Consider the following 21,942-nt stretch of genomic DNA (forward strand, 5'->3'; position numbering starts at 1 on the left):
GGACAGTCCTATCCGGCCAGGCCAGGGGGGACAGGGCTTTTGTTCCAGGGGGACTGATGGCATGAGCTCCTGGAGCTGAGCTGGTGGGATGGGGAGGGCCAGTCTGTCCCCTTGACAGAAGGGCCCAATGCCAGGGGACACCCTCGAGGACCCTCACTCCATCTTGGCGGAAAAAAAGAAACATCTTCACTGAGCGCGTTGGGTCCCTTCAGGGCGGGCCCCAGAGACCGGGGCCTCTGGAGCCCTCGGGGTCCCTGTGTGGCCCCCTGGCCTGACACTGAGGATGCCCTTGCAGGCTGCTGATCCCAGGGCGAGGGCTGTGTGGAGCCTGGGGTGGGGGAGCTTTCAGAGAACCTCAGGTCACTCCCAGAATGGCCCCCTGGGTTCAGGTTGGCTCAGGGCTTCCTGCCTCACACCCTCACCTCAGGGCTGTTCAGCAGCCCTGACTCAGAACTCAGGTGGAAGAAACCTTCACTGTCACCCAGCACCTCGCATGGGGGCCTGTCTCCACAGCAGGTGAGAAGTGAATGGGCACAGCTTCCCCTCTGCCCTCCAGTCCGTCCACCCCATGCCAGGGCTGGACCGATCCCAGGCCCAGCTGAACTCTTGGTTCTGGCTCTGGGTCAGAGCTTCCCCCATCCCCTCTGCCCAAATCCTCTCTGGGTCAGGGACACTGATTCTCTTGTCCCCCTGGCTTGTTGTCTTGACACCCTTGGAGGGGCACTCAGGAGTGAGGGGCCCTTGCTGCTCTCTGATGTTGCTTGGAGGTGGGGGTGGGGGCTTCCACAGCTCGGTCTGACTGCCCCAGTGCCCTTCAGGGCCCTTTGAGGGGGCGAGGGGGACAATGTGGAAAGTCGGGGAGGGATTGGGGGATTCTGCCCACAGCCCCTGCCTGTCCACACAGCATGTCCAGCACACACACACATGTGCTCAGCGCCTGCCCTGAGGACCGGCAGACCCATTCGACTTACTTAGAGTAGAGGAGGAAGAGGAGGAAGAAGAGGTACAGGAGGAAGGCCAGGTAGGAAAGCTGGTGGGGTCAGGGCACTCCCCACCATTGACCTCCCCAGAGGGTGACTCAGGAGGGGACCTGGTGCTGGGGCTCACCTGGGAGTGGCAGGTCCCAGTGTTTCCTTTTGAGTTCCTTCATGGAGGTTTGAAGGTTCCTGAGGACCTCGTTGTCCTCCAGGGCCCAGCTCTGAGACAGTTGCTCCCGAAGCTCCCAGATGGTGCTCCAGGAAAGCTTCATGAGGTACTCTAGGGACAGGGCGGGCATCAGGTCAGGAGGATTCCCTGTGGGGGATCTGTGCCTGCACCCCATTTCCACCAGGCCCACCTCCCACTGGGTGGTGCCTGGTCCTTCTTGGCCACCCCAGGGTCCGGCTGTGCACAGGAGGCGACAGCTGGGCAAGGCTGGGCAGGGAAGTGCTCACCACACTCCTGACTTTCATCTGGGTCATGTGGGGGTGGACTCAGTGTCATCATGCCTTGCCCAGCCCACCAGGCCAGACCTCACTATCAGGGCAGAGCAGAGAGTCATGGGGACAGTGTGAGGACGCTTCCCTCAGGCCAGCTGGAATCTGTCCTGCGTGTTCCCCCGGGCACCCTCAGGCACACGGGACTTACTCCTGTGTATTTTGAATGATGCATGCGCCATGGCCGTCAGTACCCGCTCGCCCTCCAAGATAAACACATCCCACAGTCTCAGGGTGAGCCCAAAGGATTTCTGTGGGGACAGCAGGTGTGGGAGGACCTGGCCTTTCCAAGCTGGAGCTGGTGGCCTGAGCAGGGCCCACTGGGGTTTCAGTCCCCTGGAGTGCTGGGGACCCCCTCTCCATGGGATGAGATCCCCCATAAAACTGAGTCAGACAAGGTCCTGTAGCTCCTCATGGGGGGCTCATCTCAGCAGCGCTGTGGCTTCTGGAAGGAGGGACTTCCTGAGGATTTGGGGCTTCCCGGGGTCCTCCCAAGTCGGGTCCTGCCCCAGTCTTCCTGCGAGGCTGGGCCTGAGCCCTGGCCTCTGCCGTGGGATGCCCCTCTTGGGCAGGGCCTGGCTTGTGAGCCCTGCAGGGACCTGCCTGTGCCTTCTGCGAGCTGGGGGTGAACCAGCTCCTGGAGGAGCTGGACCCCTGGGCTGAGGGAGCCGGGCACTGCATCCCTGGGCTGGGGTCTCCCTGTGCCTCCTTACCCCACCAATGAAACACCGGAGGAGCCTCATCAACATGGAACCCTCAGTGCACACAGCCCTTCCTTGCCCTGAAGGGAGGAGCAGAGGTGCTCAGGGCCCCCTGGGTTACCCTGAAGTCCTCCCACTTTCAGTCCCCTCTGCAGACTCTTCTCCAAGAAGCAGAACCCAGGGCAGTGGCCAGGGGTCCCCCAACCCCTGCCCCATACCCAGAAGCCCAATGGACACACTTCCCTCAGCCCTGCTCAGCCAGAGCTTGGCCCTGGTCCCAGCGCCTCTGCCTCCCCCAGGGCAGGGAAAGGAAACCCAACTCCGAACCCACGGAGAATCCCCATCCCAGGTCAGGCTGTGGCTGGGACTTGGCCTCTTGTCAGCTCCATGAGGTACTTGAGGCGCCCCTGGCTCTTGGGACCCAGGGCCTCTGGGGAGGAGCAGAGGGTGTCGTCCACTCACCAGGTGTCTCATGATCTTTGGGAAGGACTTGGGCAACACCTGCTCCTGGCATGATAGGAGCCTCCAGAGCCAGGCAGTATTCGGACTGTAGAATACTGAGAAGCCCCCAACCCACCACCCCATCAGAGTCCACTCCCAAGAGCTGGGTAGTGGCAGAGGACCCTGGGCCCTGAGGCCTCCCTCCCTCCTATCTGGTGACCCCATCACACAGTCTCAGCCCTGGGGAGGAGGGCCCTAGCTGGAGGTGGTGCCCAGTGGCATCCTGGGCCGAGGTGCCAGGAGAGCAGGCCTGCCTTTGATGCTATGAGGCAGGGCAGAGGCAGGCAGGTGCCAGCGGTGAAAATGGGGTGGGTGCTGAGGGCTATGTGGCCATCTCCTGGATGTGATGTCAGGCTGGGGGACATGGGATGCATGGGGGACATTGCCATCTGGGCTTCATCAGCCCATTTGTAGGCAGGGAAGGTGTCTGGGAGTGCAGCCAGCTGGGAGGCAGGAGGACACTCAGGGAGGTGAGCAGTGCCTGCACAAAATTGGGTCTGGCTTTGGGGAACAAAGGGCAGCCAGAGGGAAGTATCAATGCCCTCTGCTGTTGGGGGTGAAAGGCATCTGACTTGAGGTAAGAGGGTCCCTGTCCTGAACCAGGCTGCTGTGGGACCCTCAGCAGGGACATCCCAGAGACTCCAAACAAGCTGGGATGCAAGTAAGACGCCTTGCCTGGAAATCGGGATCATTAGCCGGGGTGGCCGTCCCCTGGCATGGCTGTGTAAGGCCCCGAAGGTAGCTGTCCACCTACCCTGCAGGGAGTGCCTCTCACCAGCAAGCAGCTGGGCCAGCACCAAGAAAGCATCTTCCTCCAGCAGATACAGGAGGAGGGTGGCGGTGACGTGGCTCAGGTGCCTGTGGTAGCCCACCTCCTGTAAGAGCCAGAGTCACCGTGGAAGGGTGTCTCCTGGGAGGGCTGAGATCACCTGGGAGGACTCATGTCACCAGAAATGGCAGAGGTCCTCAGGGACACCTGCCACAGGCCCCCGGGATTTGGGGTGCAGCCTCTGCATTCCTCCCCTGGCACTGGGCATGAGGACTCAACAGGTCATGCACGACTCAGTTGACAAGGAGCCTGGGGGCACTCCTGCAGCGAGTGTCCAAGCTCACATGGCCTGAAAGAGCACAGGCAAGGATTGTTCATGCCCCCTCCCCTGGGCCAGGCTGGGGAGGCCACTGTGCCAGGCCCGGAGCAGCACCTATGAACTCACCTGCCACGAGGGCAGGCAGCGGGGCACTGACCACCACACAAAAGGTCCTGCAACAGCCCAAGGGCTGCCTGCCAGGCACAGGAGGGCAGCTGGGTCCAGACTCCATGTGGGCAGCCCATGGAGTTGGCTCAGCCACTCTCCCTGCCTAGAATGGTCTGGAAAGTGGGGGTGGAGCAAGAGCAGCCAGCTGGATGACACCCTCCTTGTCTGCTGCACTCCTGTGGGGTTCAGGGAAAGGGAAAATTGGATCTCTGCCTGGTTTCTGGTGAAGAAGAGGTTTCCTCAGGGTGCAAACTCATTTCATGACAAGAGCCTGGCCCATCAGGCACCTCAGCAACTTGTCAAATCTGTCTCCTGTGAGGACCACCTGCATGCGACCCTGCCAAGCTCCTGGGCTTCGGGGCAACACCAGGAGGGGAAGGTCATTTCTTCATCTGAGACGTGGGGATCGGGTCAAGATGACACCAAGAGTCTGGGCTTTAACCCTTTTCCGTCTCAGTTTGACCCCTTGTGCTGCCCCCTTGCTTGGGTGTCCACGCCAGCAGTGAGCTTGAGTCCTGCCTACTACGAGCTGGTGGGTCACGAACACTGAATTTTCAAGAAGTGCCGACACCCCCAAGAGACACCCATGCCTGTGAATATGGGCACATGGCCCAGGAATATCGCTGCCCAGGAATATTCACAGGGTTATATGCAGAATAGGCCACGAGGATGTCACATAATTCCTGCTGCCTAGAAAAGAGGGAAAAGAGGGTTTTGTTTTGTGTGGATGCTGTCAGTTTCATTTTGTCTACAAACCCTGACAACGAACACAATTCTGGATTCAGATGATTCCCCCAGATAAGCAGTGAGCTCTTCAGGACACCTGAGTTTTTAGAAGTTTTTTCAGTAAAATCCACATTCTTTGCAATGCAAATATCACAGGTGTACATTTGGATCAGTGATTATTTTCACTCTGGTTGATTTTTTCTTCCCCCTTTTCTTGGTTTGCACACACGGAAGTCCAGTCTTTGGGACGTGCAGTTCCACGGTTCTGAACCAATGTGCAGACCCTTCCGTCCAACACTGCCGCCCCTCCCAGAGTGGCTCCTTCATCCTCCAAGTCCCCAGCGTGTCCCCTTTGCAGCTGACCTCTCCTGGCTCCATCAGCGCCTGACCATCCTGACCAATTATTCTCTGTCTCTATGCTTTGCCCTTTCCCAGAATGGCCGATGAATTGGAATCCTGTGGTGGTAGCCTGTTGGGTCTGGCTTCTTTCCCTCAGCAACACGCATCTAAGACCACCCATGTTCCTGCGGGCATCAGGGGTTCATTCCTTTTCCTCACTGAGTCATCTTTGTCTGAAGAGTGGAATCTCCTTTCTCCCCAGTTCCCATGTTCAAGATCATCTCAGTGGCCTCCGGGTGTGAGTGACAATCAATCAAGCAGTGAATGTGGCATGTGGGTTTTATTTGCACGTCAGTTTTCAAACCATTGTGGTCAATATCTGTGACACTTTGGGGATGTGTGGTACAAGGCCACTGAGCTTTGTGAGCCACGGCCCATCTGACTTCCAAAGTGCCCTGTCGTGTGCCCACCCGTCATGGATGAGCGTTTCCAGGGCCCCGCATCCTCCCTGGTATTTTGGGCTGTCAGTGTTGCCCGGGAAGGCTCCCGAGCCCCGCCATCCTGCCGCCTTCCTGTGGGTCTCTACCCTGGCTCATCGTGGGGCATGGAGAACACTTTTCACCATCTGCATGATTTTTTTTTTTTTGGCTGCCTCCCATCTCCTTGGGAGCCACCTGGGTTCTGTCCCCACATGTCCCAGCCCGGCCCAGGGCTTAGAGCACGGGAGGTGCTCAGTCCATAATGCTGGCTGCTGCCTGGGCCAGGAGAGCCCTTGGCAGCTCTGTCACTTTTCCTGGGTGACCATTGGCCTCTGCCCTGGGGAAGCCCTCATCCCTCTGGATCGCCCCCATCTTCCCTGGTACCCCTGCAGCCCCCATAGGCCTTACCTGACTCCAAATCATTCGCTAAACATCACGTGGTTCTGCGGGGTGTGGCTGACATCTACCTTGATGCGGTGGGTGATCCTGGATGACCTCTTTCCCTTCTCCTTCATGACCCGTAGGGCAGGGCTGAGAGGAGGAAGCAGCCTCAGAACAGACAAAAGACTCCCTGCCCCTGACGGCAGTCATCCCACAGTCAGCACTTCTGGAAGGAAGGGAAGGTTTCCTTCTGCAGAAAGCTCCTTTTTGCCTTGTTTCTGAAGCCCGGGAGGGTCAGCAGAGCCCAGTGCACCTGCAGTGCCTGAGTTACCAGATGTGCCCAGCATGTGAGTCTGACCACCGCCCCCACCCCCAACCTGGGCTCGACGTTCCCTCCAGCTGGAGTCCTGGGCTTCTGACATGGCCAGGCCTGTTTGTCCTGCCCTGGCTGAGTATGGGAGGGCTGTACCTTGTCTTCCCCTGGGTTCTCAGCCTTCGCTTTGTCAATGTCTAGCAGGAGTGACCACGCCCAGCCCCGCACCACCAGGGGAATGCCTTTGTACACAATGCCTTTGTACACAGCTAAAGACAAAAGAACACTCCAGTGAGACAGGACACGGGGTGACTAAGGGAGGAAAGCTGGCGAACAGGCCTGCTGTCCTATGGTGAGGATGGGATGCCACCCACCCACTGATGCAGAGGCAGACGGTGCCAGGTCACAGCCATGGGTGCCTGTCTCCCGGCTCTACAGAGAGCAGTCACGGGGGCCACTCCCTCCCCATGTTACCTTCTTGCTGCTCCCATATTTTGTCCAGTCTCCAAGCATCTTCAGCCACTTGTCAGTGCGTTTTATTTCCTGCCATCTTTGCTGTCAAAGGAGCCATGATGGAGTTAGCGGAGCTGCCAGGCCTCTGACAGTGGCCCATGGATGCTGGGTCCAGGGCTTTGGGGCCCTGAAGGGACCCAACCTGAAGGAACCAGGAAAGGGAAGACCCCAGGGGCTGAGATCCTCTGAACTAACTGGAGCTGGGGATCTGGACTGGTGATACCAGGACACGCCATCCTCAGGGCACAGATGGCCTGAGTGTTAGTTGGGTCCCAGCCTTCAACTGGGGACTTGGTACAAACAGGCAGTGGACTCTGAGCCAGGACTGCAGTTCTTGGTTTGGGTTTTGGTCAAAGCCTCATGGGAACAGAGTCCAGCCAGAAAGGCCCCCCTCCCAGTGACAGCCATGGCCCACTCACCACTGCCCGGGTCCACCAGCCGCCACCTCTGCCTCACCGACCACCCCTGATTCCCTATCCTTGGAGTGGCCTCCCACACAGCAGGCACAGGCTCTTACCTTCACCTCCAGGGCACTGACAGGGGCAGCTCCATCTCACTGTAGGGCAACCCAGGCAGAGATGAGGACCTGTCCAGGGCAAGAGCCATCCCCCTCCCTGAGAGGGCCCCAGGGAAGGACCAGCCCAACCCTATCCACCCTAAGTCTCAGCCCAGGACAAGGCACAGACAAGGAAAGCAAGGGCCTCCTTGTGGAGCTGACACCTGCGAGGCACCAGGACCCTGGAGAAGAGGGAGCTCTAGGCTGGCTTGGAGGGAGCCACTTGGGACCTGCGGGGTGCCTCAGGCTGCACAATGGGGCTGCCCCTCCTGGGCAAGAGGCGGCACCCTCTGTGGGAGCTGAGAAAGTCCAGTCCTGAGATGGGATGGGTGCTGCCCGGGGAGGTGGCTGAGCCCTGACTGACAGCAGTGCCTCGAGAGTGACCACATCACCCACCAGAGTCCGGGGAGCCTGGCCTGAGAGCTGCCCAGTGCCCTGAGGACGCACCTGGAGCCCATCCCAGCTGACACTCCCCATGGGCCTTGCAGGGTCTGACCTCCCAGCGTGCACCTGCCTCTGCCTGCGCCCTGGCTGCTGACCCTGCCTGTTCCCTTCTTCCCTCCTCCTGCCCGACCCAGAGACTGTGACCCTCCCTCTGGCCACCCTGGCCCTTCTTTGACCCTTTTCCTGTCAGAGCCGAATGAGACCTCCCTCCCTGATCCATCCACACCTCTGCCTTGGCCACTGTCTCACTGGGGTGCCCAGTGCTGCTGGGGAGAAGCCTTGGTGGACAAGGGTGACCAAAGGCCCTGCAGGCAGTGGGGATGGCCCTACCACCCCTGCCTTAAGCCTCAACCAGTTCTCAGGGCAGTCGGCCTTCAGCCGTCATCCGCCTCTCAGCCACTGCAAAAACCAGGACATGGGGTGCCTGACTGTCCTCCCCCTACTGTCCTGCCTGCCCCTACTCCACCTCCCCCATTCCCCCTCTGTAGTGCTGACTGAGCTGGTGGGAAGCAGAGTCTCTGGAGGGCCACACAGAGCCTTGGGGACTGACCAAGTGCCCCCACTGAGGGGTCCCAGGTGGACCACACTTCTCTGCCCACCCCACCTGCCATGGGATTCTTTGGGGGATGTAGGTATGCAAAATAATGTTGGGGGTGCAGGGTGAATATTTCAATGTACATTATCATGTATTATCTTACTGTGTAAATGCTTCTAAGAATAGTTAAATAACTTAAGGTTTGCATGCTACTCAAAATATAGCTTTAAATGCTAATGAAAAATGGATGCAAATGAAAAGTCTCACTTGCTGTGGTCCAGGGAATCTTTCTTTCAGAGAGACTTGCAGCTTTGAGCTGGAGCTGCCCTCTCCTTCCTGTCCACTGCACACCCCCACAACACACACACATGTACACACACATATGCACACACACATATGCATGCACACACCTGCACATACACACACACTGTGCATCATGCCCTCACTAAGGAGGCATGGAAGTGAATGTGTGTCTGTAAGAAAATGAAGAGGGCTCAAGCCCCTGGTTCCCTGGGGATTTGCACAGACGCCCTCCCTGCAGACCATTCTTTGGTCTCGTTCTCTCTCTTAGTGAAAGAGAAAAGCAGAGCCTCAGTAGGTACCTGGCTGCTTAGTGCTCAACCCAAGGTCACAAGCTTCCTCAGGAGCCTGGTGAGATGGCGGCACCACAGAGCCTCCCAAACCAAGGGGGCAGCGTTCAGTGGAGCCTTGAGCTGAGGAAGGTGATAGGCGGGACATCTCGGTTCATTAGACACAACCAAAATGCAGTGAGGAAGGGCAGCCGCCAAAAGTTTTATTCTCCAGGAGGAGGGGCTCTCGGGGGCTGTAAGCAGGAGGCACAAGGACTTTATTGCACATGTGGTTAGGTGATGACGACCTACAGCTGCACTGGGAACTGGGACCCAGAGTGCCACGACCTCCTGCTCTGTCTCTCTCTTCCTCTCTGCCTCCTCTTTCTCTTCATCTCTCTTTTTTTCCCTCTCTCTCTCTCTCCATCTCTTTCCCTCCTCCTCTTCCTCCTTGCCCCTGTTCCGGCACCTAGGACCCTCTCTTGGGTGTGTTCGCACACAATGCCAAGGCTGCCATCTATCAGGGCACCCTCACAGGTCGCCTCCACCTTCCAGCACCCACAGGGTTGAGGGTCCCAGGTATGACCGCGCTCTCCTGGGTGGGCGTGCTGTGCTCGGGGAAGCAGAAGCTGCAGGTCTCCACTGGCTTAGGTGATGTGCCCACAGGGCTGTCGGCTTTCATCTCGTCATCTGCAGAGGTGAGAGTGGAGGGCGTGGGCCAGGCCTGGTCCTGCACTGGGGTAGGGGTGACGGTGTGGGCAGCCATACTCTCCCCTGACCCAGGAACTAAGGGCAATCACCAGGCTAGGCAATCACCCAGGCGGGTGTCAGTGTCCCTCACTTGCTTACCAGAACATGTGCTGGGGCAGGGGTGGGCAGGCAAATCTTGGCTCTCACTTCTGCCCAGTCCCAAGCCTGCCATGCCCACCAAAGAGACACCTCCTCCAGGGCTTAGCCCTGATGGCCCTGCATCCTGAGAACCCCTAGCTCAGGCAAGCCCGAAGGCCGGCACCCCACACCCACCCTTCCCGGGTGCCACTCTCCTGGATATCTGCCTGCCAGGATGTCTTAAACTGATGTTATCAAGCTACAGCGAATAACAGGGATGAGCCCCGGGCCTGAATAACAGGGATGAGCCCCGGGCCTCTCCACTTAGAAGCAGGGGCAGTGACAGGACTGAGGGATGGCCCGCGGCTTGTCACCCAAGCAGCGAGAAGGGTGAGGACCCCAGTTTCATGCACTCACCCTGGGAAGACTTGGCCGGACTTTGACAGGGCCTTGAGCAGGGCTGGCAGGAGCAGGGACCCCTCCTTCTTGAGGAAGCAGGCCACCACCATCAGGAAGCAGCAGAGGACGGTGCACAGGCAGAGCCCCCAGCGTGCTGTAGACCAGGGCCAGCTGATCTGCACTCAGCTTCAGCCCCGGGAGAGCTGCAAGACAGCGTGAGACCCCTCTCCGCAGTGCCTTCTCCTCTTCCCCTCCTTAGGCTCAAGCAATCCACATCCCCCCATCTCCCTGCTGGCTTCTGGAGAGGCTGGGCTCCTTTCCTGACCCTGAGGCTGGCTGGGATGCTCTCTGGGTCCTAGAGGAAGTTGATCCACTCCCCCATCCTGGTGGCAACTTCCCAAGGCCTCGAAGCTGGACAATGTGAGCGGGTGCAGGATTAATAGGTCCAGGATTAATCTGTTACAAATCTGATGAATCTCTCACTGGCCCTGGGTTATGAACTCACATTGCAAGCAGAAGGCTCATGTTGCAGTTACCAGAGAGTGGGCTCGTTCCACAATGGGGGTCACCCACACTTGCAGCAGATGCTTAAGATCTGAGCACTGGAGACACAGGTCCTAGAAAGACAGAGAGACTTCCTGCATGGAGCTTACTGTCTGGGGGAGCCGACCACCTGACCATTCCATGGGGAAACAGACCATCACAGCAGGACAATAGCCTGCAGGAGGGGTGCACAGAACCCTGGCGGCTCATCCTGGGGAAGGTGCTCTAGTCTGGGAAAAGGCTTCTCAGAGAAAGGGGTCTGTTTATTTTTTACTTTTTCATCATAGGAAGAGCGCACAGTTTAAGTGTTCAGCTTGATGAACTTTTACCCATGGGTGCACTCAGGCTCAGCCCCCAGAGCAAACTGGACAAGACCAAGTTCATGCCCAGCCCCTAGAGGGCTCTTTTCTCCCCTCCCATCCAGTATTTCTCCCCAGAAGTAACCACTCTTCTCAGTCCCCTTGCTGTAGATTAATTCTGCTTCTTTTTGCCTTCTATAGACACATGCAGCAGGTGCTCTTTTGAGTCTGGCTTCTTCACTCAACAATGACATCTGTGAGATCCTCTTACATTGTTGCATGTGGTCGGAGGTCATTTTTTTCATTGCTGTATAGTATTTCATTGCATGAATACACTGTTATTTGTTGATGTGTTCTGTTTATGGATATTTAGGTTGTGCTAGACAGTGATAGTTTTGACTGAGTAGAAGTTACCTTGCTATGCAGACGTAGAGAGGATAGGGAGGAACATTTGAGAAAGCAGGAACAACATTCACAAAGGCCTTTGGCAGGAGAGAGCCTGCCTGAAGCCCTGAAGGCTGGTGTGGCTTCCTGGTACCCCGCTTCTAGGTCACTGTGTTCTGAGCACCTGCTGCCCTGGCCTGGTGTGTGGCTCTCCACACCCATTCCCACCTCCTCCTCCTGTGCCTCCCTGACCTGCAGGGGCTAGGAAGCTGAAGGGGAGTGATGTAGCCACAGAAGAAACATGTGGAACCACTGGCAGCTGGGGGCGGTGAGAAATGGAATCCCCCTAGGCCCTTTGTAGGAAGTAGGCCCTGTCAACACCTTGATTACAGATTTCTCACCTCTAGAACTGCGAGAAAAATAATTTCTTTTTTTTTTTTTTTTTTTTTTTTTTTTTTTTTGAGATGGAGTCTCGCTCTGTTGCCCAGGCTGGAGTGCAGTGGCCGGATCTCAGCTCACTGCAAGCTCCGCCTCCCGGGTTTATGCCATTCTCCTGCCTCAGCCTCCCGAGTAGCTGGGACTACAGGTGCCCGCCAACTCACCCGGCTAGTTTTTTGTATTTTTTAGTAGAGACGGGGTTTCACCGTGTTAGCCAGGATGGTCTCGATCTCCTGACCTCGTGATCCACCCGTCTCGGCCTCCCAAAGTGCTGGGATTACAGGCTTGAGCCACCGCGCCCGGCCGAGAAAAATAATTTATATTGTTTTAAGCCACCAAGTTTTTGGTCATTTGTCACAGATCCACAGGAAACTCATATGTGTCTCACATATTAGTAAGCAGCATGGTATTCTGGATCTACTGAAACAGCCTTGCCGTGAGTTCAGACAAGAATTACTAAAGGCAATTGGTGAAATCCTTTTGCTATCAAGGATTTGGCATCAGAGTTTCCAAGAATTATGTGTGCAAGTTGACATGCTAGTACTTTAGCTAATCTGGGTGTCAAAACAGAATGCCATAGACTAGGTAGCATAGAAAATTGATTTCTCACAGTTCTGGAGATGGCAAAATCCAAGGTCAGATGTTCAGCAGATTCTGTGTCTGCAGAGGGCTGGCTTCCTGGTTCATAGACAGCCATCTCTTTCCTGTGTCCTTACATGACAGAAGGGATGAGGGAGCTCTCTGCAGTCCCTTTGATAGGGGCACCAATTCCATTCATGAGGTCCCTGCCTTCATGAACTTACTCACCTGCCAAGGCCCCGCCTCCAAATACCATCACTTAGAATTAGACTTCAGCACACGAATTTGAGGAGGACAGTAACATTTGGTTTATAGCATCATGACACTCCAAGCCATATGCACTCACGGGAAATCTATAATCTTCTATTTAGTATTTGCTGGTCATCTCTGAATTTAGGTACTTTTTTTTCTTTAAGAAAAATGGCCTTTTACTTGATCCATGGTTTATTCACAGAAAAGCACTGTGAGTTCACACACTTGCTAAAAAGATACAGAAATGAGAGTGACTTTTTATCTCTCTCTCGCTTTTTTTTTTTTTTTTTTTTTTTTTTTTTTTGAGACAGTCTTGCTCTGTCACCCAGGCTGGAGTGCAGTGCCGCGATCTTGGCTCACTGCAAGCTCCGCCTCCCGGGTTCACGCCATTCTCCTGCCTCAGAATCCCGAGTAGCTGGGACTACAGGCTCCTGCCACCACGCCCGGCTAATATTTTGTATTTTTAGTGGAGACGGGGTTTCACCATGTTAGTCAGGGTGGTCTTGATCTCCTGACCTCGTGATCTGCCGGCCTCAGCCTCCCAAAGTGCTGGGATTACAGGCATGAGCCACCGCTCCCGGCCTCTCTCTCTTTCTTTTTGAGACAGAATTTTGCTATTGTTGCCCAGGCTGGAGTGCAGTGGCGCGATCTCAGCTCACTGCAACCTCCGCCTCTCGGGTTCAAGTGATTCTCCTGCCTCAGCCTTCTGAGTAGCTGGTGTTACAGGCGCCCACCACCACGTCGGGCAAATTTTTTACATTTTTAGTAGAGACGGGGTTTCACCATGTTGGTCAGACTGGTCTCAAACTCCTGACCTCCTGATCTGCCCACCTTGGCCTCCCAAGGTGCTGGGATTACAGGCATGAGCCACTGTGCCCAGCCAGATTCACGTTCTTAAACGGCACACTATTTGCTATGACAGCAAGACCAAAAGGCTTAAGTATCAAAAATGTACATTAACTACAAACAGTTTCATATAAACAAAACAATGTGACCATTTATATGTGACAGTAACCCATATGCCCAAACTATTTTTAACTGAAATTGAAATCAGTTTCTACATAACAAATGTTATCACTGTATTCTGAGATGATATGTTATTTGTATATAAATACTATAAATAACAATGTATTTAAATTATTCAACAAATAATTCTTTGCAATCTACAAAATGCTGGTTTCTGTTATAGACACTGAATGTAGAATTGATAGAAAATATAGTATCTGTTCTTAGAGAGTAGTAGATTTAAAAAATGCAAAACATATTGGGTAGAGGTTGTACTGCTAAAAACAGGCAGAGACTGAGTTGCTAATACAAAAATCAGAAAACCCAGTGTGATTATTTTTATAGTTGTTGATATTTTAATACAGGTCTCATGTTTTTTTCTTGTGGAAATGTATTACAATATGGAATTTCTGGGTGTTTGGTATCTGAATGTTTATAACAGGTATAACCAGTTTTCCAAAGACATTTTATCAGTTTGCTTGTCCACATCAGTGACTCATAAGATATTACGTGTAACCATGTCCTCTCCAACAATGTCTAGTATCAGTCTTTGTAAAGTTTGTCAAGTAACTGGGTATAGGTGTTGCAGGTGATTATTATATTATTAAAGAATAGTAGAATACCTAGCTTTAAAAAAGCAGGGCATGCAGAGGCACATGTTTAGCGTGTGTCCTGATCCCAGAATTAAAACTAATCCAATTTGTGCTTCCGCTGTTCAATAAAAAATTTCCTTGGCTGGGCGTGGTGGCTCAAGCCTGTAATCCCAGCACTTTGGGAGGCTGAGGCGGGTGGATCACGAGGTCAGCAAATCGAGACCATCCTGGTTAACAAGGTGAAACCCCATCTCTACAAAAATACAAAGAATTAGCCAGGCGCAGTGGCAGGTGCCTGTGGTCCCAGCTACTCGGGAGACTGAGGCAGGAGAATGGCGTGAACCCTGGAGGCGGATCTTGCAGTGAGCCGAGATCGTGCCACTGCACTCCAGCCTGGGCGACAGAGGGAGACTCCATCTCAAAAAAAAAAAAATTTCCTTAAGAATCCAGAGGTCAGGCCAGGCACGGTGGCTCACGCTGTAATCTCAGCACTTTGGGAGGCTGAGGTGGGTGGATCATGATGTCAGGAGTTTGAGACCAGCCTGGCCAACATGGTGAAACCCCATCTCTACTAGAAATACAAAAAATTAGCTGGACGCGGTGTTGCGCGCCTGTAGTCCCAGCTGCTTGGGAGACTGAGGCAGAAGGATTGCTTGAACCCGGGAAGCAGAGGTTGCAGTGAGCTGAGATCAAGCCACTGCACTCCAGTCTGTGCGACAGAGTGAGACTCCATCTCAAAAAAAAAAAAAAAAAAGAGAATCCAGAGGTCAGACATTCCTTTGAGCAAGGACTCCAATATGGTTTCTTACCTACTCACTCCAACAAAATTGCTCTTCTCAAAACACAAACGATATTCTTATTGTTAAATTATGAATTGCAGCATAATTCCTCAGCCTTTGTCTTAATTTATGTATCAGCATCATTTGACACAGGTGATCTCTCCCTCCTTTTTGCAAAACTTTCTTTGACAGAATTCCAGAACACTTAACCCACTTTCCCCCGAACATTTTTTATAATTACCCCTGGTCCTTTTTTCTGTTTTTTTTCTCACCTTTTTTTACTTTTTAAATGTTAGAGAACTTGGCTCAGGACCTGGACTACCTTTCTTTGCTTTTGCTTTTTTACTAATTTTTGTGTCATGCAAATTTCCGGATATTTCATATTACACGTCCCAACACTGAACTACAGGCGCCCCCAACACCGCCCTGACTTCTTCATTTTTTGGGTGTCAGTCAGGAATCTCAAAATGAAGGCCCACATGGAGCCACCGATACTCCCCAAACTTGCTCTTCCCCTTTCTGTTTAATGACAACTCCCATTTTATAGTTTCTCAGCTCAATATTCTTGGTGTCCCCTTTTACTTTCTCTCTGTATCTGTCTGGTTCTCATCTCCTCTCTCTCTCTCTCTTGCTCTGCTTTCTTCTCTTTTTGTGTCATTACACACACACACACACACACACACGTCGCACACTGACACACACACACACACACCACCACACACACACTTGGGCACACACACACACTCACAAATGCACACACACACACACACACCACCGCACACACACACACACTTGCTCACACACACACACCTTTCACACAACACACACACACTCCCACACACATGGTTTCACAGCACGCGCACACACACACACACACACACACGCACCACAGTTCTCTCACACACACACACGTTCACACACTCACACTCTCTCACACACACACACACACTCACACACACTCACACACACGCACACACACACACACACACGCGCACACACACACACACACACACACACACACACACACACACACACACACACATATTTTCAGATCTGTTGTGTATGGAAAACCTGCCAGTTTTACCTTTAAAGTGCAGTAATTCCAAATGGTGTTTTCAAATTCACCTTCCCACCCTCACCACTTGGTAACTACAGTACCTCCCTCCCACAGTCAGGGCTCTACTGCAGGGATTTCTTGGGGAACTAATGAGAACTATTACACATTCTTATTTCAGGGACCCTCAAAATTATAGGCCAGCCATATTCTATACGAATTCAAGCTTTCATCATTGCCCTTTTCTTCAATCCAGTCTCTACACAGCAACCACAGTATGCAATGTTTAGAATTCCAAGCCGTATCATAACACTCTTGTGTTTTTGTTTGTTTGTTTTGTTTTTTGAGACGGAGTTTCATTCTTGTTAACCAGGCTGAAGTGCAATGGCGTGATCTCGGCTCACCATAACCTCCGCCTCCCAGGTTCAAGCGATTCTCCTGCCACAGCCTCCTGAGTAGCTGGATTACAGGCATGCGCCACCACGCCTGGCTAATTTTTTGTATTTTTAGTAGAGACGGGGTTTCTCTATGTTGGTCAGGCTGGTCTCAAACTCCAGACCTCAGGTGATCCGCCCACCTTGGCCTCCCAAATTTCTAGGATTACAGGTGTGAGCCACACGTGCCCAGCTAACACTTCTGTTTTAAAGGACCTGCTCCATTACTTCTTTTCTCCCTCATTAGAATTTAAGCTTAACAAACCTGGGTAGCTTCCATACTTTTCCACTGATCTATCTCCATGAGCTGGAGATCACTTAGTGTAAAGTAAATAATCAGTAAATATTTTCAAATAACAGAATCAATTATTAATAGTTTTCTTTCTTTGAGTATACATCTGGACTTTTAAGAATCAAGAAAATAGATTGGTCAAGAGAATTCTGTGTGTTTTGATTTTCTTTTTCTTTTTTTTTTTTTTTTTTGAGACGGAGTCTCGCGCTGTGTCACCCAGGCTGGAGTGCAGTGGCGGGATCTCGGCTCATTGCAAGCTCCGCCTCCCAGGTTCACGCCATTCTCCTGCCTCAGCCTCCGAGTAGCTGGGACTACAGGCGCCCGCCACCACGCCCGGCTAGTTTTTTGTATTTTTAGTAGAGACGGGGTTTCACCATGTTAGCCAGGATGGTCTCGATCTCCTGACCTCGTGATCCACCCGCCTCGGCCTCCCAAAGTGCTGGGATTACAGGCTTGAGCCACCTCGCCCGGCCGTGTTTTTGATTTTCTTATCCAATGATTAGATTAGCTGTGTTAGTATAGATTTCAGTGTGGGAAGCTGTAAGCATTTCCTAAATTTTAAAATGAAAGGCATGGGATTTCAATATCCATTCCTTTTATTTAAGGAACAACAAAAAAAGACAAGCCTATCTTTTAAAATATATTTTATGTATGTAAACAATCTAAATTTATTTTTCTCTCTGTATCCCTGACTATTTTTTTCAAGTTATCATCTCCTCTTTTTAAAAAATCTACTTCAACGATAACTTTTTTTTTTTTTTTTTTTTTTTTTGAGACAGAGACTTGCTCTGTCGCCCAGGCTGGAGTGCAGTGGTGCGATCTCGGCTCACTGCAAGCTCCACCTCCCAGGTTCACGCCATTCTCCTGCCTCAGCCTCCTGAGTAGCTGGGCCTGGCTATTTTTTGTATTTTTAGTAGAGATGGGGGTTTCACTGTGTTAGCCAGGATGATCTCAATCTCCTGACCTCTTGATCTGCCCACCTCTGCCTCCCAAAGTGCTGGGATTACTGGCATGAGCCACCGTGCCAATGATAACATTTTAAAATATATATGCAACTTCATTAAGAATATCTTTGTGTTCCACTGAATAGCTTGTCAAATAATACATTAGGAGTACAATTTCCTCATAATTGTTAGATTTGTTTGATTAAATTTATAGATTTCCTACTCTTAGCTCATAAATTCATTCAAGTATAATACATCCTACTTGATCGTTGTGGGATTTTCATACCATTAGCCAGGCATGGTGGCACGCGTCTGTAATCCCAGCTACTCAGGATGCTGAGGCAGGAAAATTGCTTGAACGCAGGAGGCAGAGGTTGCAGTGAGCCGAGATCATGCCACTGCACTCCAGCCTGGATGACAGAGAGAGACTGTCACACACACACAAAATACAAAAATACAAAAACTAGCTGGGCATGGTGGTGCACGCCTGTAATTCCTAGCTACTCTGGAGGCTGGGTAATTGCTTGCACCCAGAAGTTGCAGGTTGTAGTGATCCGAGATCAGACCACTGCACTCTGGCTTGGGTGACAGAGCGACACTTCAACAACAACAACAACAACAACAAAAGTCTCACTAGAAGGCCGGGCGCGGTGGCTCAAGCCTGTCATCCCAGCACTTTGGGAGGCCGAGGTGGATGGATCACGAGGTCAGGAGATCGAGACTATCCTGGCTAACATGGTGAAACCCCGTCTCTACTAAAAAATACAAAAAACTAGCCGGGCGTGGTGCGGGCGCCTGTAGTCCCAGCTACTTGAGAGGCTGAGGCGGGAGAATGGCGTGTTTTTTTTTTTTTGCAGTGAGCCGAGATCACGCCACTGCACTCCAGCCTGGGAGACACAGCGAGACTGTTTTTCTCAAAAAAAAAAAAAAAGGCCGGACACGGTGGCTCAAGCCTGTAATCCCAGCACTTTGGGAGGCCGAGACGGGCGGATCACGAGGTCAGGAGATCGAGACCATCCTGGCTAACACGGTGAAACCCCGTCTCTACTAAAAAATACAAAAAACTAGCCGGGCGAGTTGGCGGGCGCCTGTAGTCCCAGCTACTAGGGAGGCTGAGGCAGGAGAATGGCGTAAACCCGGGAGGCGGAGCTTGCAGTGAGCTGAGATCGCGCCACTGCACTCCAGCCTGGGCGACAGAGCGAGACTCCGTCTCAAAAAAAAAAAAAAAAAAAAAAAAAAAAAAAAAAGTCTCACTAGATTTCCTAGGTTGATCTTGAATTCCTGGGCTCCAGTGATCCTACCACCTCAGCCTCCCAAAGTGCTGGGATTATAAGCATTAGCCACCATGCCCAGCCCAGAAAAATGTCTTTTGCCCTGTTTCTAACTGAATTATTATTATTTTTGGTTTTTTTTTTTAGTTTGAATGCATTTTATTTTTAGACAACTTACATGACATGTTTTTCTTAAAAACAATGCCTCCTGGAATGCCGGGAACCCGGGAGGTGGAGCTTGCAGTGAGTGAGATCCGGCCACTGCACTCCAGCCTGGGCGGCAGAGCGAGACTCCGTCTCAAAAAAAAAAAAAAAAAAAAAAAACCAAACAAACAATGCCTCCTAGGCCGGGCGCGGTGGCTCAAGCCTGTAATCCCAGCACTTGGGAGGCCGAGAAGGGCGGATCATGAGGTCAGGAGATCGAGCCTAAACCATCCTGGCTAACCCAGATTTGAAACCCCATCTCTACTAAAAAATACAAAAAACTGTTTGGGCGAGGCGGCGGGCGCCTGTAGTGCAGTGGTGCAATCTCAGCTCACTGCAAGCTCCGCCTCCCGGGTTCACGCCATTCTCCTGCCTCAGCCTCCCCAGTACCTGGGACTACAGGCGCCTGCCACCACCACGCCCGGCTAATTTTTTGTATTTTTAGTAGAGATGGGGTTTCACCGTGTTAGCCAGGATGGTCTCAATCTCCTGACCTCATAATCCGCCCACCTCGGCTTCCCAAAGTGCTGAACACCCTTATTATTATTACTATTACTATTTCGAGATGCAGTCTTGCTCTGTTGCCCAGGCTGGAGTGCAGTGGTGTGATCTCGGCTCACTGCAACCTCTGCCTCCTGGGTTTAAGCGATTCTCCTGCCTCATCCCCCTGAGTAGCTGGGATCACAGGTGCCCGCCGCCATGCCCAGCTATTTTTTTTTGTAAGTTTAATAGAGGCGGGGTTTCACCATGTTGGCCAGGCTGGTCTTGAACTCCTGACCTCAAGTGATTCGCCTGCCTTGGCCTCCCAAAGTGCTGGGATTACAGGCGTGAGTCACCGCGTTCGGCCACATCTCTAATATTCAGACTTTCTTCTGCATCTACTATGTGTCATGCCAAGCTCCAGGCTTCCTTTGTCATGTGGCATTATGGACACCAATCTAGCTTTCAGAAACAGCCTTCAATATGAATCTGGGCTCCATCACACTCTGTGATTGTGAGTTATCTGAGTCTCAATTTTCTTATCTGCAAAAGAAGATAATGATAGATCTTCTTTGGAAAATATAACCTTTTTTTTTTTGAGATGAGTTTCGCTCTTGTTGCCCAGGCTGGAGTGCAATGGCTTGATCTCACTGCAACCTCTGCTTCCTGGGTGCAAGCGATTCTCCTGCCTTGGCCTCTCAAGTGGCTGGGATTACAGGCACCTGCCACTGGCTAATTTTTGTATTTTTAGTAGAGACGGGGTTTCATCATATTGGTCAGGCTGGTCTCTAACTCCTGACCTCAAGTAATCTGCCTGCTTGGGCCTCCCAAAGTGCTGGGATTATAGGCATGAGCCACAGTGCCTGGCCAGAAAAATATACTTTTTTTTTTTTTTTTTTTTTTTTTTGAGATGGAGTCTCACTCTGTCGCCAGGCTGGAGTGCAGTGGCTCCATCTCAGCTCACTGCAACTTCCACCTCCCGGATTCAAGCAATTCTCATGCCTCAGCCTCCTGAGTAGCTGGGACTGCAGGTGCCCACCACCATGCCTGGGTAATTTTTTTTAGATGGAGTTTTCTCTTGTTGCCCAGGCTGGAGTGCAATGGTATGATCTCAGCTCACTGCAACCTCTGCTTCCTGGGTTCAACTGATTCCCCTGCCTCAGCCTCCCAAGTAGCTGGGATTTACAGGCACACGCCACAATGCCTGGCTAATTTTGTATTTTTAGCAGAGACGGGGTTTTTCCGTGTTGGTCTGCCTGGTTTCAAACTCCCGACCTCAGGTGATCCTCCCGCCTCGGCCTCCCAAAGTGCTGGGATTACAGGCGTGAGCCACCATGCCTGGTCGAAAAATATAATTTAAAACAAAATTTTCTCCCAATCCAGAAGTGTTCTTCACAAAACTAGTGAAAAAGAAAACACTTTAGTATTGTATAAAGCATTAAGCCAGAAAATGAAACGCATCACAGGCAATCTGCTAAGAAATTGCAAAGACAGAAAGAAATCTCACCCCCTTATATAGCCAAGCAGATAGAACTCAATACATATTTTCCAAGATAAACCATAATTAGTCCTCAAATAAGAGGACTTGACAGCACACTTTGTCACATATAGTTCATCCTATTTGGCTTTATCTAGAGGAAAAGAAAACTCATATCTTTATGACAGGAAGTGGTTTTGCGATTTGGGGCAGGAAGACCATCAAAATTAGGCTTCTACCCTCCCACAGAAACTGGGAGATATCAGTGCTATCTACCTTACTGTTTACATTTCAGTTCCTTGAGGAAGACATTCCTAGGTCAAAAAGTTGACAAAAGGCCTATCTAGTGTCGAAAAGATTTACGCAGATTTCAAATAGAGAAGAAAACAGTTACAATTACAAGTTTTCAAAAGTAAATGCTCAAAGAAAAAGGAGAGGAGGAAAATCTCTTATTTTCAACTGGGAGACTAAAACCTAGTATCTTTAATTTGTATTTGTATTTTTTTGAGACGCTGTCTCAAAAAAAATTTTTTTTTGTATTTTTTTGTTTTTGGTTTTTGAGCTGATGAGGGTCTCACTCTGTTGCCCAGGCTAGAGTACAGAGGCAAGATCATTGCTTACTGTAACCTCTGCCTCCCAGGCTCAAGCGATCCTCCCACTTCAGCCTCCCAAGTAGCTGGGACTACAGGCGACTGCCACCACACCCAGCTAATTTTAAAATTACTTGTAGAGACAAGGTTTCGCCATGTTGCCCAGGCTGGTCTCGAACTCCTAGGCTCAAGCCATCTGCCTCGGCCTCGCAAAGTGCTGGAATTACAGGGGTGAGCCACTGCGCCCGGTTTTTATCATTCTTATAATCATTATTATTATTATTTGACAAATAAATAAATAAATATATG

At 51.8% G+C, this 21,942-nt stretch overlaps 2 pseudogenes; one reads left to right on the forward strand and one right to left on the reverse strand.

Annotated features, from left to right (window-relative positions):
* The window catches only part of LOC126939050 (uncharacterized), a 174,427-nt pseudogene that overhangs the window by 67,698 nt on the left and 84,787 nt on the right, over nt 1–21,942 (forward strand).
* LOC126939490 (tumor necrosis factor receptor superfamily member 13B-like) lies at nt 8,123–12,514 on the reverse strand (annotated as a pseudogene).

The sequence above is a fragment of the Macaca thibetana genome, chromosome 16 (assembly GCF_024542745.1).
Source record: "Macaca thibetana thibetana isolate TM-01 chromosome 16, ASM2454274v1, whole genome shotgun sequence".
NCBI lineage: Eukaryota > Metazoa > Chordata > Mammalia > Primates > Cercopithecidae > Macaca > Macaca thibetana.